Below are 21,508 nucleotides of genomic sequence, written 5' to 3'. Positions count from 1 at the left end.
AACTCTCTGGCCCCTTCCACTATGTGAGGACACAGTGAGAAGTCCCTCAGAGGAAGGCCCTCACCTGATCATGCTGTCATGATCTCGGACTTCCAGCCTCCAGAACTGTGAGAAATATATTTTTTGTTGTTTATAAGCCATCTGGTTTGGCATTGTGTTATAGCAGCTGAAACAGACTAAGACAATCTGTAAAATCACAGGTTGGCCATTTTAAGGGGGAATATCGAGGAAAATCCTCTTAAATTCTCAGTTCCCACTGGGGAGAGATTCTAAGAGACAGGATACAACGTGACACCATGAGCTATTCATAAGATGGAGTAGAAGTGTGGGATGGTCTCAGTTTGCATCTGAACAGTATACCTCAGGAGTTCAGCAAAGGGGAGCACTAGCCCCAGATTTGAAAAGACAGTTCAGGCCATGAACCCTGTCAGCTTCAATTTCCAAAAGGCTGCAGACCTTGGCAAGTTAATGTTTCCTTTGCAGTGTACACACAGCACTGAGTTACTGAGTTCCCAGAGGATAAGCTGAATCATCCTTACACAACAGAAAGAGAATCCATCTCATTATCCATCTGGTCACCTGTCCATGTGGCCCAGACTTATCCTCTAAATTGCCCCTGGATTAGAGCAGTAGCTCCCATCCCTTTACCCTCAGTGTAAGGCGTGCAAACATCTTCTGTGTTCCCTGTCCCTGAGGGAACAACAGAAAACTCAGGGAGAGGGTGTCTCTGTTGGGACACCCTCCATCCACACTCACACACTGGTGCCTTTTCTGAGTGAGGTCCTGTGCAAGGCTCTGGGGTACACAGATGAAGTAGACCCTGCCCCTGCTCTCAGAGGTCTTACGGTTGAGAGACAGAGACAGAAACAGACAGACAAACATAAGGAAAATTATATTAGAGTGTGACCTGGGCTACGAATGTGGGAATTCCCAAAGGGAAGAGGGTTGGTGAAGCCTTCCCAAAAGAGATAATGCACAGACCAATCCCCACCGGCTAAGAGAGATGAAGTGAAGGGGCATTCCTGGCACAGTAAACAGAACTGGCAGTGGTGGGTTCAGTATGACTCCTTCAGAGAATACCATCATTCTAGGACATAGAAGATCTGGCTCTGCCACTCTGAACTCAGGCCTCACTTCACTCTCTGGGAAAGGATAGATTTACAAGTCACATGCTATCACTTCCACTGTGCATTTTGCTTGTTAGAAGCAAGTCATTGAGTCCAGCCCACATTCCAGGGTTCAAGGAATTGCAGTCCTGTTGAATGCAGGGAGTGTCAAAGAGCTTTTAAACTATCAGTGGCCACAGATTATTTACAGACCTCCCACATGCAAAACATATGCGCCCTTCGAAACATCCCCCACCAAAAGTCCCATCCTACTACAGAATCAGCTCAGAGCCCAGACTCTGATCTAAATCAGATCCTGATGTGGAAGAGGCTCCTTGGGTGTATTTCCTTCCAAGGAGCTCCTTGAGTACAGTACAATCAAAGCACAAGCTGTCTGCACCCTTTCCCCCCTGCCCACACCCAACATATGATGGTGGGACAGACACAGCGTGACCACCATGGACATCCTTGTTCAAAGGGGATGGGGACAGGAGGCACACAGTTCTGAACCCCTGCTGGGCAGATGCTGGAAGCTCCTTGATTAGCACTCAAGCTGATTTGTCCTGGATGTGATTCTCTGTGCTCTTGCTTCTACCCTGTGGACTCTTCATTCTTCTCTCCGAGTTTCCTTTTGTTTCCATGAAATATATCCTGTGTTTGCATCTGAGTGCTTTCTTCTTGCCAGTAGAATTTGAGAGGAGGGGGATCTAGAAGTTTCTTTTCATGTAGTACTATCTCTGATCCTTTTAGTCCGAGCTGGCACTGTTTTATCAATGTGATTCTTTTGAAAACTTTGTGTCCTCTGTGAATCTTGTCGAGGTTTATTACTTTCGTCGACTGGCAGACCCACACATGTCTTTGAGATAAACCCTGCTCTACCTTGGGCTTCTGCTGAATGGCAACTTCAAATTTCTTGGAAGTCCTACTGCTTCACCAAATACTCTGAAGTACCACTTTTGATCTTTTTAAGGACTTAGCAAAGGATTTTATAGCCCCTGCCTTGCCTTATCTTTTTCTGGCATGGCCCTGCATCACATCTTTGCCTGGAAACTATTTGTTAATTTTAACATCATTTGACACCTGAAGAGATAGAGAATTTTCAAAATCAGCAAGTTCTGGTTCCTTTTTTAAAAAAACATTTTATTTATTTATTCATGAGAGACACACAGAGAGGCAGAGACACAGGCAGAGGGAGAAGCAGGTTCCATGAGGGGAAGGACTCGATCCCAGGACCCTGGATCCAGGGACCCTGGGGTCACGCCCTGAGCCAAAGGGAGATGCTCCACCCCTGAGCCGCCTGGGTACCCCGGTTCCTTTTTATTTAATATTCTATCTTTTGGCTTATTTCTCTTCTCTCACATTTTAATATGAGCAGCGATAAAAAGCCAGGAAGCACCTTCAACATTCTGCCTGGAAATCCTAGCCAGACCATCCAGTTCATCTGGTACATTTTCTATTTTCCATGTGACTGTGTAAAATTTGTGTGTAAACTTCCCTCCTCTCCAGCTCCATACACTGCTAATGCTATGGGTTCTTCTCTGACTTACTCACACTCTTGGGGGTGTCCCATCTCCAAGCCATTTTTTTTTTTCCAGGAGTTCCTGTCACCTATCCTTCTGCATTCTCTATTCTAGCCTCAAAGTTCCACTCGTGCTAGTTTCCCATCCCAGGCCTCTGACAACAGTGAATACATCATAGAAGTTTCCTGCCCTCAGAGAGTTGGAGTAGCAGGATTAATAACAGATTAATAACCAAATAATGAACTAAAAAATATCAGATATGCAGTAAGAGCTGTGAGGGAAATAAAACAGTGAAGTGATGGGACTCGCTGAGAGGCTTCTTTAGATTATGCGACTGGGAAGAGCTTCTCTAATAATAATGGGTATATCAAGTACCATGTGAAGGCAAGAGAGGGGCATGCCTGCTAGTATTTGAGAGAGGAATGTTCTGGCAGAGGCCAGTGTAGAGTTCCCGAGGCCCGGCACACTTGGGGTGTTCAGGCACTGGGTAGAGGTCCGGTGGCTGGCGCGCAGGGAGAGAGAACCTCAGAGGAAGGGAGTCCAGCAGCAGGAGTGGCAGGCGGGCATTTGGGGTGGCTTGTCCAGAAGCCGCCGGACACAGGCTCACAGTCGGGACACAATGTGCAGATTTGTTTTCCTCTGTATTCTCTTTTCTGGACGTTGTCCCAGAGTGGGACAGATACCCCGGCCTGAGACAGAGGAGGCATCCGTGGCACCCGGACTGAGCGGAAAGAAGCAGGGAGAAGAGGACTTGTCTGGAGGGAAGCCTGCGGCTGTGCAAGGTGGGAAGGGCACTGGGCAGGCGGAAACCCCGATATTCACGCGTACACCCAGGTACTGTCTCTGCCAGGTGACTGCAAGTTTACAGGGGGCAGGTCTTGTTTGGCTGTGCCCGGTCCATGATATAGGGTAGGAACTTGGCACATTTTTCTTGAATGAGGGAGGGAGGGAGGGAATGGGTGAAGTTACCAGGGATGAGTCTCCTCCCACCCGCAGCCTTGCACCCCAAGGCACCCCAATCACCCAACACTCGCGCCTTTGCAAAGCCCTGTGAATTCCGAAGGGTCCGTAGCACGTCTTCCCGCCGTCAGCTGCAGGCCAGCCGGAGAGGGGGAGTGGCGCGCGGGGCCCGCCCGCACAGCCGCAGGGCGCCCCGCCCCCCGGCACTCCCCGCCCCCCCGCCCCCCCTCGGCTGGCGCCCCTCCCCTCCGCGGCTCCGGCCGCAAACAGGCTGCCCCGCCCCAGGCTCCGGCGCCTCGCCTGGCCCGCGACTCCTCGCCTCCTCCCGCGCGTGGTGAGTGCCGCGGGCCCCGACCCTCGACGCAGGGAGGCTGTCCCAGCTCTCGCCTCCAGGGTCCCGGGTTCTGGGCTCGGGCCCCCCGACGGGGCTCCTGGTGGACGCGCGAGTCTCCCCGCGGGGACGCCGGGCCTCGGGTCCGGGGCGGGGATCCTCCGGGGCGGGGTCCTCCGTGGGCGGCCGGCCCTCCAGCCTAGCGGGGGGTCCTCAGGCTCCCCGGGGATCCAGCCGGACCGGCAGGGCGCCTTGCGGAGCCTTCGCAGCCCGGCAGCCGGGCGTTATCAGCCCCGCTTGCAGAAGAGAAAAGCCAGGCGCGGAGAGACTGGGACAAAGCGAAGGTGACACCGCGGTCCTCCGCGGCGCCCCCGCGCCCCCCGCGCCCCCGCACTAAGCCCCTCACCCCATTTCAGGGAGTGGACGAGGTTCCCCGGGATTGGCCACCTCTGGGGGCAGGCGCGGGCGCCTCTTGTGGTTGGACGGCTGTGCACGGGCGCGCGCACCCCGGGGCCCCCGCGGACCCCGACGCGTGGTTCTTGGGGTCGCGCTACCTAGAACCCAGTGTCCCCTCCCCTCCCTGCACCTGTGCAGGCCCCTCATTTGTCGCCTCCCTAACAGAGGCAGGGAGGCACCTCCCCTAGGTGCAGATGGAGACAGCATTTTAACGAGCGAGCATTCCCCGACGCGGGGTTAGCGGTGGTGGGCGTTGGCTTCAGGTGGCGCTTTTCTCCCTCCTCCCACGCCTCTCAGTGACCTTGAGCAAGTCTCTCAAACTTTGACTCTGAATGTTGGCTGCTGTCCCTCCTACGACTGTTAACCTTCAGGACAATGTTGGGAACAAACCCTGCGACCTGTCTCTTGGAGACCAGCGAACTGAGCCTTAGAAATGAGAGCGATTTACCCAGGTTGAAGACGGGCCTACGGGGCCAGGTGGTCTAGGGGGCCTGCCCATGTCCTGCGCCCGCGCAGCACAGTGACAGCGGGTGACACATGACCCCCCAGGGACCCGGCGGTGGGAGGGGCGCGGTATCCTCCCTGCCGGGGGCCGGACGGAGCAGAGCGCTGGCAGGAGACGAGTCCGCTCTGCTTCCCGCCCCCTCGGGCCGGGCCGGGCAGCACGGGAAGGCTCGTGGCTGTGCCCCGCCGCCCCCCCAGGGCTGCATTCTTCCGGGGGTCCCAAGACCTCAGCTTGAGAAAGGACGGTCCAGAGCTGCTGCTCCTGCACATTGTCGCCCCCAGCGTGGGCGGGGTCGGAAAACTGAGTCCTGGTGACGCGGGAGTGTGGGGTTCTTGTCTCAGAGCCGACCAAGGAGTCTGGCAGACAAAGGAGAGTGAGTAAAGCAAGAGCGTTTTATTAAGCAGGGGTACATGGAGAGCTCTCGGAGTTGGAGGGGCTCCCACAGGGTTGCCGCTGAAGGCTTTTAGGGTTGGGTTTTTTTATTGAAGGCTAACCAGGGAACTTGAATCCTTTTAACATGTCTACTGATAGCACTACTGAGTAAGGACTAGTGATAGCACCTTTAGTGGCTTACTGCCTCCTTAGAGACCGGTAATTCTTCTTAGAGACTGGTAATTCTCCTCATTTTGGGGATTTCTCTGAGCTAATGCTGCAGCCCCCTACCTATCTCTCCCTACCTAGCCCCGCCTGGGCCCTATTCAATGAGATCCTTCAGATGTATATTGCTGGGTATACTTGGGGGATGATTGTCAACATGTATCTTGGTGGGGGGTGGTAGAGATAAAGGAAGTTTCCAAAGGAATTTTTATATGTTAAAGTAGACTTTACAGCATCCTGGGGGGCAGGCTAAGATTGCCTTTTGCCCTCAGCAAAGTGTCAGCATCCAGGCAGTTAAGTCCCTAGGGGAAGGTCACTCTGCCTGTCTCAAGGACCTGTCAATGGGCTACAAGTAGTAAGGAGATTTTATCATTTTTATTTTGCCTTCGTTTCACGTCACTAGGGAGCCAGGTCTGAGCTGGGTGCTTGGGGTAGGAGGCCTGGGAAGCCCAGACAGTCCTGCTGCTGCCAGGGCAGCCCTAGAGTGGACTTATGCACTGCTGGGGGCAAGGACTCGGAGCCGATTCAGAAAGGAGGTAGAGGCTTGCTGGCTGCCCAGGCAGCGCGCCCAGCTGCACACACTCTGGCTCTCCTCCCTTCCCTGGCTCCGCCCCCTTGCAGCTCCTGATCTTTTCTTAAGCCAAAGGTCAAGATTGGCTGAGGCCCCTCCCAGTGCACCTGTCCCTGCCACACTCAGTTTCCCTGAACTGTGACCACAGACGTACAGGTGGTTATGCTGACTCTGCTTCCCTGCTTCCAGAAGGATCTTGTTTTGTGCTGCTTTACTTTTCCACAAGTAATATATGCTTAGTATAGAAAAAGCCGGAACATTCTGGCAAAGAAAAGATAATTGCTGTCATCAAAAATCCCCCACACCCAAAACACTCTACCCAGTGACTTAACGTCTCTGAATCCTCCCAAGTTTTTATGCTGCAAGTACACAAACATCCACACACAGCAGTTTTAAAAATTAGAGTGATTTATTGTCTGTTGGGGGGGTTCTGGCCTACATATTCCAGGTGGTGAGACCAACTCTGTAGCCATTTCTGACTGGCTGCATGGTTTACACAGTGGGAATCATAATTTTACAGTACTCATGCTTTTATTTGCTCACCCAAACATAATTTAGAAGAGAAAATGCTGAGTCAGAAGAAAAGAAGCATTTCTAGGATTTTGATCTTTATTGCCAAATTTTCCTCCAGAGAATTTGCACCAGCGTTATCCTTTAGTGCCACAGGAGAGTGTCCATTTTTCCATGACCTAGACATTAAGTGTGATATTATCAGATCATCTTAAGTGCCTTACAATTTTATAGGAGAAAAATAGTCTCTTGTTTTAGTAGGCATTTATTCAATTAATTGTAATATGAACATGTTTTTATTCCTCTATTGGCAGTAAGCTTTTATTCTTTTGGCAACTTGCTTCAGATACCTATAAAATCTTCCTGCATGAAAATTTATCATATGCTTTCTTTTACATATCTCCTTTAGTGTTAAATTTCTAAAGCCCAATACTTACTGTTTTTTTCTCATATTTTGATGTTTTCTTCCTATATTTGATTTTTTAAGTATTTATTTTAATACAATTGAACTGCATTTTGAAGTAAGATGTGAATAGACGTGGATTTATTTGTTGTTTGTTTAACTTAGTTTTTAGAACTTGAGTTTACAGAACAATTGAGCAGAATACCAAGAGTTCCCATTTACTCCCTCAGCCTCCACTCCCCTCTACTGTCCTGAATGTATTAGTAACTCCTTGCATTAGCACTAGTGTGGCACATTTGTTACTCCTGATGAGTGGATATTGATACAATATTCTTAATTAAAGTCCATACTTTAGGTTACTGTTTGTGTTACATATTCAGTGGGTTTTGACAAGTGACCCGCATCTGCCGTTACAGTGGATAACTGAAAACAAATCTGTTACACCTATTTGTCCCTCTTTCCTTCTCCAAGCCCCTCTCAAATACTGATTTTGTTCTCTGTCTTTCTAGTTTTGAGATTGTCATTATAGTTAGAATAAAATACTATAGCTTAGCAATATGCATTAAAATTCCTCTGTATCTTTTCATGGCTCGATAGCTCATTTCTTCTTAGCATGGAATAAAATCCTGTTGTCCAGATTGACCGTTTATTTACCTAGTCACCTACTGAAAGATATCTTGGGGGCTTCCAAGTTTAGGTCATTATGAATAAAGCTGCTATAAACTTCTGTGTGCAGGTTTTTGTGTGGACCCAAACTGTCAGCTCACTTAGGTAAATACCATGGAGTGTGATTACTGAATCGTATGGTAAGAGTGTGGTTAGTTTTATAAGAAACTACTAACCTGTTTTCCAAAGTGACTGTACCATTTTGCATTCCCACCAGCAATGAATGAGAGTCCTGATTGCTTCACCTCTTCACCAGCATTTTGTGTTGTTAGTGTTTTGGACTTTAGTCATTCTAATAGATTTGCAGTGGTATCTCACTGTTGTTTTAATCTGCAATCCCTAGTGACTTGAGATGTTGAGCATCTTTTCATATATTCATTTCCCATTGGTATATCTTCTTTGCTAAGGTGTCTGTTCAAGTCTTTCCCCCATTTTTAAGTTGAGTTGTTTTCTTACTGTTGAGTTGTAAGAATCCTTTGTATGTTTGGATATTGGTCCTTTATTTTGGATGTGTGTTTTGCAGATTTCCCCCCTGTCTGTGACTTGTCTTTTGCAGAGCAGAAGTTTTTAATTCTAATAAAATTAAGTTTATCACTTTTTTTTCTTCCATGGTTTTGTTGTTGTATATAAAAAGTGAGACCCAAGGTTATCTGGATTTTCTCCTGTGTTCTAGGAGTTTTATAGTTTTATCTAAATGTAGATTTTACATAGGTCTGTGATTGATTTTTTGAAGTTTTTTGTTTTGTTTTCAGTGTGGATATCCAATTATTCAAGAATCATTTGTTGAAAAGTCTGTCTTTATTGCATTGCCTTTACTACTTTGTCAAAGATCAGGTGACTGTTTTTGTGTGAGTCTGTCTTCTATTTGTCTGCTCTTTTGCCAACATCATGCTGTCTTGAATACTGTAGTGTCATAGTACGTCCTGAAGTTGGGTAATATCAGTATTTGGACTTTGGTCCTCTCCTTCAAAATTGTGTTGGATGTTTCAAGTCTTTTGCCTTTAGTATAAACTTTAGAATCGGTTTGTTGATATCCACAAAATAACTTGCTGGGATTTTCATTGGGGTTATGTTGAATCCAAAGGTCAAATTGGAAAGAACTGATATCTTGACAATATTGAGTTTTTCTGGGACACCTGGGTGGCTCAGTGGTTGAGCATCTGCCTTTGGCTCAGGGTGTGATCCTGGGGTCCTGGGATTGAGTCCCACATTGGGCTCCCTGCAGGAAGCCTGCTTCTGCCTCTGCCTGTGTCTCTGCCTCTCTCCCTGTGTCTTTCATGAATGAATAATAAAATCTTAAAAAAAAATATTGAGTTTTCCTAACCATGTATATGGGATATCTCTACTTATTGAAGTTTTATTTGATTTTCTTCATTAGTCTTGGGGTTTTCCTCACCTAGGTCTTTTACATATTTTGTTATATGTACACATAAATAATTTCATTTTGGGGTGATAATGTAAGTGGTACTGTGTTTTTAATTTCAAATTCCAATTGTTTATTACTGGCATATTAGAAGCAATTTATTTTTGCATATTAACCTTCTCTCCTATAACCTTCCTATAATTACTTATTAGTTCCCGGAGTTTTTTGCTGATTGAGACTTTCTACATGGACAATCATGTTATCTATGAACACAAGATGGTTTTATTTCTTCCTTTCTAATCTGTGTGCCTTTTCTTTCCTTTTCTTGTCTTACTGCCTTGCTAGAATTTCCAATAGGCTGTTGAATAGAAGTAATGAAAGGGAACACCCTTGATTTGTTCCTGATCTTAGCTGGAAAGAAAGTTTTTAGTTTCTTACCATTAAGTGTGATATTAGTTATAGGATTTGTTTACTTGTAGATATTCTTTATCAGGTTAACTTACTCTCCATTCCTAGTTTGCTGAGAATTTTTATTATGAATGGGTGTTGGATTTTGTCAAATACTTTTTTTGCATCTATTTATATGTTTATATGATTTTCCTTCTTTGTCCTATTGGTGTCATCTATTACATTAATTGATTTTTGAATGTTGAATCTGGAAAGCACTAGTATAAATCCTACTTGACTGTGGTGTATAATACTTTTTATACATTGTTAAGATTTTAATATCTATATTCATGAAAGGATATTGACCTATGGTTTCCTTTTCTTGTAATGCCTTTGTTTTTTGCCATAGGGTAACACTGGCCTGACAGAATGAGTTAGGAAACATTCCCTCGTTTTTGTTTTCTGAAAGAGATTGTAGAGAATTGATATAATTTCACTCTTAAAAGTTTGGTGGAGGGATCCCTGGGTGGCTCAGCGGTTTAGTGCCTGCCTTTGGCCCAGGGCGCGATCCTGGAGTCCTGGGATCGAGTCCCACGTCAGGCTCCTGGCATGGAGCCTGCTTCTCCCTCCTCCTGTGTCTCTGCCTCTCTCTCTCTCTCTCTCTCTCTCTCTATGTCTATCATAAGTAAACTAATTAATTAATTAATTAAAAAAAAAGTTTGGTGGAATTCACCAGTGAACCTGGGTGCTTTCGGTTTTGGAAGGGTATTAATTATTGAGTCAATGCCTTTAATAAATATAGGCCTATTTAAATTGTTTCTTGTATAAGTTTTGGTAAATTTTATCTTTCAAGAAATATTCCATTTCACCTAGGTTATCAAATTTGAGGATATAGAGTTATTTATAATGTTCCTTTATTATTATTTTAATGACTATGGGATTAGTAGTGATGTCTCTTCTTTCATTAAACTTTGTGTGTGTGTGTGTGTGTGTGTGTTGTGTGTGAGAGAGAGAGAGAGCGAGCGTGCCCCACTGGGGGGAAAGGGAGAAAGAAAGGGACAAACCGACTCCCTGCTGGGCTCGATCTCGAGACCTTGAGATCATAACCTGAGCTGAAGTCAGATGCTTAACTGACTGAGCCACTCAGGTGTCCCAACCCTTCTATCATTTTTTAAATTAGTAATTTGTTTTTTCTTAATTAATCTAACTAGAGGCTTATAAATTTTATTAATCTTTTAGAAGGAACTTTTGATTTTACTATTTACTCTTGATTTCCTATTTTCAATTTTATTGATCTCAGCTCTAATTTTTACTATGTCTTTTATTTTGCTTATTTTTTATTTAACTTGCTCTTCTTTTTCTAGTTTCCTATGAAGGAATCTTATTTTATTGATGTTAGATATTTTTCCTTAATAATTTATGTAGTTAATGCTATAAATTTCCCTCTGTGCACTGCTTTAGTTGAATCTCACTAATTTTAATAAGTTGTATTTTAATTTTCATTCAGTTCAAAATATTTTAAAATTTCTCATGAGAGGTTTTTTTTTTTTTTTGGCTATGTGTTATTCAATTCAATTTAAATTAAAAAATTTTTAATTTAAATTCAATTAGCCAACATGCAGTACATACTTAGTTTCACATGTAGTGTTCAATAATTTATCAGTTGCATATAACACCCAGTACTCCTCACAAAGTATATTGTTTCATCTCCACACATCTTGCTGTTGGATTTTCCAGACATCTTTCCATTTTTGATTTCTAGTAATTCTATGGTGGTCTGAGAGCATATTGTGTATGATATGTATTCTTTCAAGTTTATTATGGTCTATCTTGGTAAATATTCCATGTGAGCTTGAGGTGAATGTATATTTTGTTGTTGTTAGATGAAGTAATTTATGACTGCCAATTAGTTCCAGCTAATTGATGGTGCTGCTGTTCAGTTAACTCATGACCTTAGTGATTCCTTGCCTGTTGGATCTCTTGGTCATTAGGAATTGATAAAGGAGTGTCAAAGTTTCCAAGTAAACTAGTAGATTTATCTATTTCTACTTGCAATTCTATCAGTTTTTACTTTGCATGTTTTGATGCTCTGTTATTAGGTACATACATCTTGAGAATTGTTATATATTCTTGGGGAATTGAGCCCTCTGTCATTATGTTGTGCCCCCCTTTTTTAAAATAAATTTATTTTCCCCCTTTTTATTCCTAATAATTTCCTTTCTCTGAAGTCTGCTTTGTCCCAAGTTAACAGAACTACTTCATATTTATTTTGATTAGTGTTAGGAGGTTATATCTTTCTCTATCCCTTTACTTTTGATTTCCCTGTGTTTTTATATTTAAAGTGGGTTTGTATTAGACATTGTAATTGGGTCATGACTTTTTATCCACTCTGAGAGTCTCTGTGTCTTAATTGGTGTATTTAGAACATGGATGTTTAAAGTGATTATTAATATGTTTTCCTTTGTTTCTTTACTTTTGCTTTATAGTCTTCCACTATTCTGACTTGTTTGAGCTTTTTTATAGGACTCCATTTTCTCTTCTCTCTTAGCATATTAACTGTAGCTTTTTGGGGGGCTTGTTTTTAGTGGTTGCTCTGGAGTTTGCAGTATACGTTTACAACTATAAATATACTGTTTTATGGGTGGTGCAAGTACCTTATAACAAAGTATTCTTGATTCCTCTCTCCCATACCTTATTATTATCACTGCTGTCATTCATTTCACTTATCCACAGGTTATAATTGCTGAATACATTGCTGATATATATATATATATATATAAACATGGGGGTGGCATATATCTTTTTGAGTTGGTGTTTTGGTTTTCTTCAGATAAATACCCCAAAGTGGAATTGTTGGATGATATGCTTATTCTATTTTTAATTTTTTGAGGCACCACTGTTTTCTATAGTGGCTGCACCAATTTTCATTCCTACCAACAGCACAAAATAATTCTCTTTATTTCTACATCCTTGCCAACACTTACTATTTCTTGTTTTTTTTTGATAATAGATGTGAGGTGATATCTCATTGTGGTTTTGATTTATATTTTCTGGATGATTAGTGATGTTGAGCATTTTTTCGTACACCTGTTGACCATCAGTACACCTTCTCTCTATTGAGATCTGCCCATTTTTAGATCAGGTTGTTTGTGACTGAGTTGTATAGATTCTTTATATATATTTGATACTAACTTTTTAATAGGTATATGATTTGCAAATATTTTCTTCCATTGAGTAGGTTTCCTTTTCATTTTGTTGATGTTTTCCTTTGCTTGGAGAAGCTTTTTAGTTTAATGTAGTTCCATTTGTTTATTTTTGCCTTTGTTGCCTTTTCTTTTGGTGTCAGATCTGAAATATCATCACCAAGGCCTATGTCAAGGAACTTACGACCTATATGTTCTTCTGGAAGTCTTATGGCTTCAGGTTTTACATTCAAATCTTTAATCCATTTTTAGTTTATTTTTGAGTATGGTGTCAGACAATGGCCTAGCTTCATTCTTTTGCCTGTGGCTGTCCAATTTTACTGACATTGTTTATTGAAGAAACTGTCCTTTTCCCACTGTATGTTCTTGGCTCTTTTGTTGTAAATTAATTGATCTTATATACGTGGGTTTATTTCTGAGCTGTCCTGTTCTTTTGAGCTAAGTGTCTACTTTGTGCCAATACCAAACTGCTTTGACTATGATAGCCGTGTAATATAGTTTCGTATCAGGGAATGTGATGCCTCTAGCTTTATTCTTCTTTTTCAAGATTGTTTTAACTCTTTGTGGTTTCTTATGGTTCCATATAAATTATAGGATTGTTTGTTTTATTTCTGTGAAAAAGTGCTGTTGGAATTTTGCTAGGGATTTCATTGAATCTGATAAATTTTGGGGATAGTACGAACATCTTAACAATATTAATTCTTCCAATTCATGAGCATGGAATAGCCTTCCATTTATTTGTGTCTTCCTCAATTTCTTTTATTAATATCTTACAGTTTTTAGTATACAGGTCTTTCACCTCTGTGGTTAAATTTATTCCTATATACTTTATTCTTTTTGACATAATCATAAATAGGATTATTTTCTTAGCTTCTTGTTCTGGAAGGTTATTATTAGAAACACAACAGATTTTTTTTTTTAATTTTTTTTTAAAATTTATTTATGATAGTCACACACAAGGAGAGAGAGAGAGAGAGAGAGAGGCAGAGACACAGGCAGAGGGAGAAGCAGGCTCCATGCACCGGGAGCCCGATGTGGGATTCGATCCCGGGTCTCCAGGATCGCGCCCTGGGCCAAAGGCAGGTGCCAAACCGCTGCGCCACCCAGGGATCCAGAAACACAACAGATTTTTAAATTAATTTTGTACCCTGGAGCTTTACTGAATTTATTAGTTCTAATTTTTGCTTTTGGTGAAGTCTTCATATTATATATATATATTACATATCCATACATATATTATACATATATATATATATATATATATATATATATATAATATGTCATCTGCAAATAATGACAGTTTTACTCCTTTCTTTTCAATCTGGATGGCCTTTATTTCTTTTTCTTGCCTAACTGCTATGGCTAGGACTTCCAATACTATGTTGAATAAAAGTCACAAAAGTGGACATCCTGTCTTGCTCCTGATTTTAGAGGAAAATCTTTTCAGTTTTTCATTATTGAGTATGGTGTTAGCTTGGGCTTGTCATATATGACCTTCATTATGTTGAAGTATGCTCCCTTTACCCATTTTATTGAGGGTTTTTTATCATAAATGGATGTTGATTTTTTTCAAATTGTTTTTCTGTATCTGTTGAGATGATCGTATACTTATCCTTCATTTTGTTAACATAGTGTATCATGTTGATTGACTTGAAGATTTTGAACCATTTTTATATCCCTGGAATAAATCCCACTTGATCATGGTATATGACCCTTTTAATATATTGTAGAATTCAGTTTGCTAATATTTTGTTGAGGATTTCTGCATCTATGTTCATCCAGGTTATTTGCTTATTGTTTTATTTTCTTGTATTGTTCTTGTCTGATTTGGTACCAGGGTAATGTTAGCTTGCAAAATGCATTTGGGACTATTCTCACCTCTTCTATTTTTGGAAGATTTTGAGACAGATTGGTCTTAATTTTTCTTTGAATGTTGGGTAGAACTCACCAGTGAAGTCATCTGTTTCTGGACTTTAGTTGTTGGGAGGCTTTTATTACTGATTTAGTCTTCTTACTAGTAATTGGTGTGTTCAGATATTCTATTTCTTCATGATCCAGTATTGGTAGGTTGTATGATCCTAGGAATTTACCATTTCTTCTAGGTTGTCAAATTCATTGGTGTATAATTGTTCACAGTAGTCTTTTATAATATTTTGTAATTTTGTAGTATCAGTTGTAATGTCTCCTTTCATTTCTGATTTTGTCTACTTGAGCCTTCTTTCCTGTTTTCTTGGTGAGCCTAGCTAAAGGTTTGTCAATTTTTATTTATCTTTTTTTCAAAGAACCAATTCTTAAGTTCACTGATCTTTTCTATTGTCTTTTAAATTTCTATTTAATTTACTTCTGCTCTGATTTGTTATTTCCTTTCCTTCTTTCTACTAATTTTGGTTTGCTCTTTTTCTAGTTGTTTGCTATTTTTTCTAGTTCCTTGAGGTGTAATGTTACAATGTTTATTTATTTATTTTTTTAATAATAAATTTATTTTTTATTGGTGTTCAATTTGCCAACATACAGAATAACACCCAGTGCTCATCCTGTCAAGTGCCCCCCTCCGTGCCCGTCACCCATTCACCCCCACCCCCCACCCTCCTCCCCTTCCACCACCCCTAGTTCATTTCCCAGAATTAGGAGTCTTCATGTTCTGTCTCCCTTTCTGATATTTCCTACCCATTTCTTCTCCCTTCCCTTCTATTCCCTTTCACTATTATTTATATTCCCCAAATGAATGAGACCATATAATGTTTGTCCTTCTCCCTCTGACTTATTTCACTCAGCATAATACCCTCCAGTTCCATCCACATTGAAGCAAATGGTGGGTATTTGTCATTTCTAATGGCTGAGTGTTACAACGTTTATTTCAGATTTCTTCTTCTTTTTTTTCCATGTAGGTCTTTATCACCGAATTTCCTTTTTAGAATTGCTTTTGCTGTATCCCATACATTTGTTGTATGTTTTGTTTCCATTTTAATTTATCTCAAGGGTTTTTAACATTTCTGTTTTGATTCCTTCTTTGAGTCATTGGTTATTCAGTAGTATGTGGTTCAATTTCCACATATTTGTGAATTTTCCAGTTTTCTTTTTGCAATTGACTTCTGGTTTTGTACCATTGTGGCCAGAAATAATGAATATGATTTCAGCCTTACCATTATTAAGACTTGTTTTGTGGCCTAACATGTGACCTACCCTGGAGAATGTTCTATGTGCACTTGAGAAGAATGTGTATTCTGTTCCTTGGATGGAATGTTCTGTATACGTCTGTTAAGTCTACCTGGTCTAGTGCGTTGTTTAATACTAATGTTAACTTATTGATTTTCTGTCTGGATGATCTGTCCATTGATGAAAATGGGGTATTAAAGTCCTCTACTATTATCTTTTTACTCTCTATTTCTCCCTTTTAGTATGTTAATATTTGCTCTATATATTTTAGGTACTCCTATGTTGAGGGCATAAATATTTCCAAATATTATATTTTCTTGTTGGATTGACCCCTTTATTGTTATGTAATGCTCTTCTTTGTCTCTTGCTACAGTCTTTGTTTTAAAATCTATTTGGTCTGATATAAGTATAGCTCCTCAGTTTTCTTTTGGTTTCCATTTGCATTAAACATATTTTCTATCCCTTTACTTACTGTATGTGTCCTTAGACCTGAAGTGAGTCTTTTGTAGGCATCATATACCTTTTTTATTTTTATTCTTATTTATTTATATATATTATTATTATATATTATTTATATATATTTTAAAAAGATTTTATTTATTCATGAAAGACAGAGAAAGAGAGAGAGAGAGAGAGAGAGACATAGACAGAGGGAAAAGTAGGCTCCATGCAGGGACCCCAATGTGGGACTGAATCCTGGGACAGCAGGATCATGCCCTGAGCCTAAGACAGATGGTTAACAGCTAAGCCACCCAGGCATCCCAACTTGGGTCTTTAAAAAAATTTTTTTTGTTCAGCCACTGTATGTCTTTTTTTTTTTTTTTTGCCTTACTGTATGTCTTTTGATTAAAGAATTCAGTTCATTTACAGTTACCAATAACTACAAATAATTATTGATAAGAATGTACTCATTGCCATTTTGTTGATTATTTTCTGGTTGTTTTATAATTCATCTCTGTTTCTTTCTTCCTTTTTTGTTCTTTTTCTTTGTGGTTTGATGACTCTCTCTAGTGGTATACTTAGATTCCTTTCTCTTTATCTTTTGTATATCTATTATAGGTTTTTGCTTTGTGATTATCATAAGATTTACATATAACAGTTTATATTCATAACAATCTTTTAAAAAGTTGATAACTTAGGGGCAGCCCCGGTGGCCCAGCAGTTTAGTGCCGCCTTCAGCCCGGAGTGTGATCCTGGAGACCCAAGATCAAGTTCCACTTCCGGCTCCCTGCATGGAGCCTGCTTCTCCCTCTGCCTGTGTCTCTGCCTCTCTCTGTGTGTCTGTCATGAATAAATAAATAAAATCTTTTAAAAAAAGTTGATAACTTAGGTTTGAATACATATTAATGCTCTACATTTTTACTCCTCCAACTCATTTTATGTTTTTTTTTAAATTTTTTTTTTATTTATTTATGATAGTCACAGAGAGAGAGAGAGAGGCAGAGACACAGGCAGAGGGAGAAGCAGGCTCCATGCACCGGGAGCCCGACGTGGGATTCGATCCCGGGTCTCCAGGATCGCGCCCTGGGCCAAAGGCAGGCGCCAAACCGCTGCGCCACCCAGGGATCCCTCATTTTATGTTTTTGATATCACATTTTACATTGTTTTTTAGAGAGAGAGAGATTGAGAAAGAGAGAAAGAATGAGCACAAGACAGGGAGGAGTAGAGGGAGAGGGATAGAGAGATCCTAAGCCGACTCCATGCAGAACATGGAGCCTGACACCAAGCTCTATCTTATAACCCTGAGATCATGGCCTGAGCTGAAATCAAGATTCAGATGCTCAACCAACTGAGCCATCAAGGCAGTCTTCACATTTTCCATTTTTTTGTCATGTATCCTTTAACTAACTATGTAGTTATAGTTATTTTTACTGATTTTGTCTTTTAACCTTTATGCTGTCTTTAGAAGTGATTAATCCACTACTTTTACTGTATATTCACCTGTACAAGATTTATACTTTTATATATTTGTTCTTACTTTAGTTTTAGGTTGATGGGATTTTTCTTTTAATAAATATTTCATTTCACTCATTTTGCTTGCATGGTTTCTAAGCAGAAGTTTGTTGTAATTCTTATCCTTGTCTTTCTATAGGTAAGGTTTCTATTCCCTCTGACTTCTTTCAAGATTTTTCTCTTTTATTTTCTGCAGCTTGAAATTGATATGCTAAGTGTAGACTTTTTGCAGGGTTATTATTTATCCTGCTTGGTTTTCTCTTTGTTTCCCAGATGTGTGTTTTGATATTTGTCTTTAATTTTAAGGAATTTTCAGTTATCATTACTTAATATATTTGTTCTATTCATTTCTCTCTTTCTTCTCCTTCTAGTATTTCCAATACAAGTTTGTTAAGTTGTTGTAATAGTCCTACAGTTCTTTCATATTCTGTTCTTTTTCATTTTTTTTTCTCTTTGGATTTTTGTTTGGAAAATTTCTGTTGATCTATCTTCCAGCTCATTGATTGATCAGCCATGTCTAGTCTATTGAACCTATTGAAGGTATTGTTCATATTTGTTACAGAGTTTTTTGTTTCTAGAATTTCCTTTTGATTTTTTTCTTAGCGTTTCCATCTCTCCGTTTACATAATCCATTTGTTTTTGTATGTTGTCCACTGTTTCCATTAGCCCTTAGCAATTTGATCACAACTGTTTTAAATTCCTGGTCTGATATTTCCAATGTTTTTGCCATATCTGGGTTTGGTTGGGATACTTAATTTGTCTCTTCAAACTGTGTTTTTTGCCTTTGAGTATGGCTTGTATTATTTTTGTTGAAAGTTAGACATGATGTGCTAGGTAAAAGAAACTGAGGTAGGTATGTTTTTAGTGTGTAGTTTTATATTCATATGACGAGGGGTTAGGATAAAGGAGTCAGAGTTCACTTGGATTCCCAGTTTTCATTCTTCTGTTGTCTTAGGGTTTTCCCAGAGACCACATAAATAGTCATAAATAGTTTACATAATAGACTACATAAATAATCTAACTCCTTGTAGTTCTTTTATGTAATCCTCTATTGTTATAAAGGAGTCCCATTGATGTGGTGCTAAGGTATATGGGGAAAGAAAGTCTACTAAAGTACTATGGTTAGGTCTCAGTCTTTTAATAATCTTATATCCCCCAGACTGTGAGCTTTGCATGTGCTCCTCAATTCCTCACTCTCCGCTAGGCATAACAAACATTGACCATTCTATCAAACGATAGCAGAATATACCTTCTCAAGTGCTCATGGGACATTCTCCAGGACAGACCAATGGTAAGTAGGCTTCAGGACCTAGTTTTAATAGATCTTTAAAAACTGAAATCATACCGCATAATTTTTCTGACCACAGTGGAATCTAACTAGAAATCAATAATAGAGGAAAACTGGAAAATTCACAAATATGTGGAAATTAAACAACACATCTTAAACAATGACTCAAAGATGGAATTACGAGGGAAATTGGCAACTTAGAGATGAATGAAAATGAAAAGACAACATACCAAAATTCATGGGATGCAGCAAAGGTAGTGCTTAGAGGGAAATTTATAGCCATAACTACCTACATTAAAAATAGAATTTCCACAAATCAATAAACTAAATTTGCACCCTGAGGAACTAGACAAAAAAGAGCAAACTGAGCTAAAAACTATCAAAAGTAAGAAAATAATAAATATTGGAGTGGGTGTACATAAAATAAAGAATAGAAAAGCAGTAGAGAAAATGAAACAACATATTGGTTCTCTGAAAACATCAACGATATTGACAAACCTTTAGCTAGACTGGCAAAGAAAAATAGAAGATGCAAATCACTAAAATGAGAAATTAAAATGGGGATATTAGTACCAGTCTTCTAGAAATAAGGATTATAAGAGTATACTATAAAAAATTGTATCCTAGATTAAATGAACAGATTCCTACGAGCATATAAATTACATAAACTGACTCAAGATGTAGAAAATCCAAACATAACTATAACAAGTAAAGAGATTGAATCAGTAATCAAAAATCTCCCAAGAGAGGTTCTGGACCAGATGGCTTCACTGTTGAATTCTACCAAATATTTTAAAAATTAACAATTATCTTCAAACTTCAAAAAAATAGAAATGGAGGGAAGTCATTCTATGATTCTGTCATTTATCTGATACCAAAGACAGATAAAGACATCATGAGAAAAAAGTTATAGACAAAAATATCCCCTATGAGTATAGTTGTAAAAGTTCTCAACAAACTGCTAGCATACTGAATCTAATAACATAACATAACACTATAACTGAGTGAGATTTTTCTCAGAAATTCAAGAGTGGTTCAACATAAAAAAAAATCAATCAGTGTAACATATTGCATTAATAGAATAAAGGAAAAAACCCACATGAATAACTCAATTGATGCAGAAAAGCATGTGACAAAATCCAGTACCCATCCTTGATTTTTAAAAAATGTGAAAACTCTAAGAAAAAAAACTAAGAAAAATGTAAGAACTTTTTCAATACAATAAAGAAAATTTATGAAATTTTATGAAAATTTATGAAGAACATAGCTAACCCCATACTCAATGTTGAGAGGCTGAACGTTCCTTCTAAGATCAGGAATAAGACAATGATGTCCACTTTTATTAATGCTATTCAACATTGTACTGGAAGTCCTAGCCAGACCCAGGAAAAGAAATAAATGGCATCTAAATTGGAAAGGCCATGTAAAACTATTTCTATTCATAGATGACATGACCCTATATATAGATAAACCCAAATAATCCACTAAAAATTTTACTGGAGCTAATAAGTGAATCATCAAAGTTCCTGGGTATGAGATCAACATGAAAAAAAATCAGTTGTATTTCTATATATCAGCAATGAACACTCCAAAGGGGAAATTTAGAAAGCAGTTCTTTTTCCAGTAGTATCTAAAAGTAGAAATATCAATCTACTGAAAATGGCAGGGGAGTAGAAGGACCCTAGGCTTGTTTCATTCCACTAACACAACTAGGTAACTATCAAATCATCCTAAATGCCCCAGAAATTGATCTGAGAACAGATTTGGGGAAGTCAGTGACTCCATGAAATGTAATAACATTTGTACTATAGGAGCTCCAGAAGAAGATAGAGAAAAGGGAACAAATTTACTTGAGAAAATTATAGCTGAAAACTTACCTAATCTGGGGAAGGAAACAGACATCCAGATCCAGAAGGCACAGAGAACCCCCATCAAAATTAACAAAAGCAGGCCAACACCAAAACATATTGTAATTAAATTTGCAAAGTACAGTGATACCGAAAAAAATAACAGCAGTAAGACAAAAAGAAGTAGTCAATGTGCTGATTGGGAAAAATCTGCAGCCAAGGATAGTCTAACCAGCAAGGCTATCATTCAGAAAGAAGGACAAAGAGTTTCCTAGACAAATAAAAACTAAAGGAGTTCATGACCACTAAACCAGCCCTACAAAAAATAACAAAGAGGACTTTTTGAGTGTTGAAGAGGCATTCTTTTCCCATTGGATATTCTCTCCTCCTTTGTTGAAGACTAATTGATCATATAGTTATGGGATCATTTCTGCGTTTCCTAATCTGTTCCATGGATTTAGGTGTCTAGTTTTGTGTCTCTACCATACTGTCTTGATCACTACAGCTTTGTAATATAAGTCAAAGCTCAGAAGTGTGATGCCTCCAGGTTTCCTCTCTTCTTCAAGGCTGCTTTGGCTATTCAGGGTCTTTTGTGGTCCATACAAATTTTAAGATTGTTTGTTCCAGCTCTGTGAAAAATGGTGATATTTTGATAGGATAGATTGCTTCGGGTAGCATGGATATTT

At 39.8% G+C, this 21,508-nt stretch overlaps 1 protein-coding gene across 6 annotated transcripts in view; it reads left to right on the top strand.

The window, feature by feature from the left end:
* The first annotated feature begins 3,289 nt into the window (after positions 1–3,289).
* The window catches only part of ALDH1L1 (aldehyde dehydrogenase 1 family member L1), a 110,844-nt gene continuing 92,625 nt past the window's right edge, over positions 3,290–21,508 (top strand). Inside the window, exon 1 of one of the 6 annotated variants that reach the window (XM_025447698.3) lies at positions 3,290–3,408. The gene's annotated coding sequence lies outside the window, so the exon portion shown is untranslated. Of the gene's footprint in view, positions 3,409–3,436; positions 3,461–3,805; positions 3,921–4,074; positions 4,262–4,962; positions 5,252–21,508 lie in introns of those variants that run through there. The other 5 variants (XM_035702751.2, XM_025447670.3, XM_049097553.1 and 2 more) reach the window with 5 other exon arrangements.

The sequence above is a fragment of the Canis lupus genome, chromosome 20, assembly GCF_003254725.2.
Source record: "Canis lupus dingo isolate Sandy chromosome 20, ASM325472v2, whole genome shotgun sequence".
Classification (NCBI taxonomy): domain Eukaryota; kingdom Metazoa; phylum Chordata; class Mammalia; order Carnivora; family Canidae; genus Canis; species Canis lupus.
This window is presented reverse-complemented; position numbering and strand designations above follow the sequence as displayed.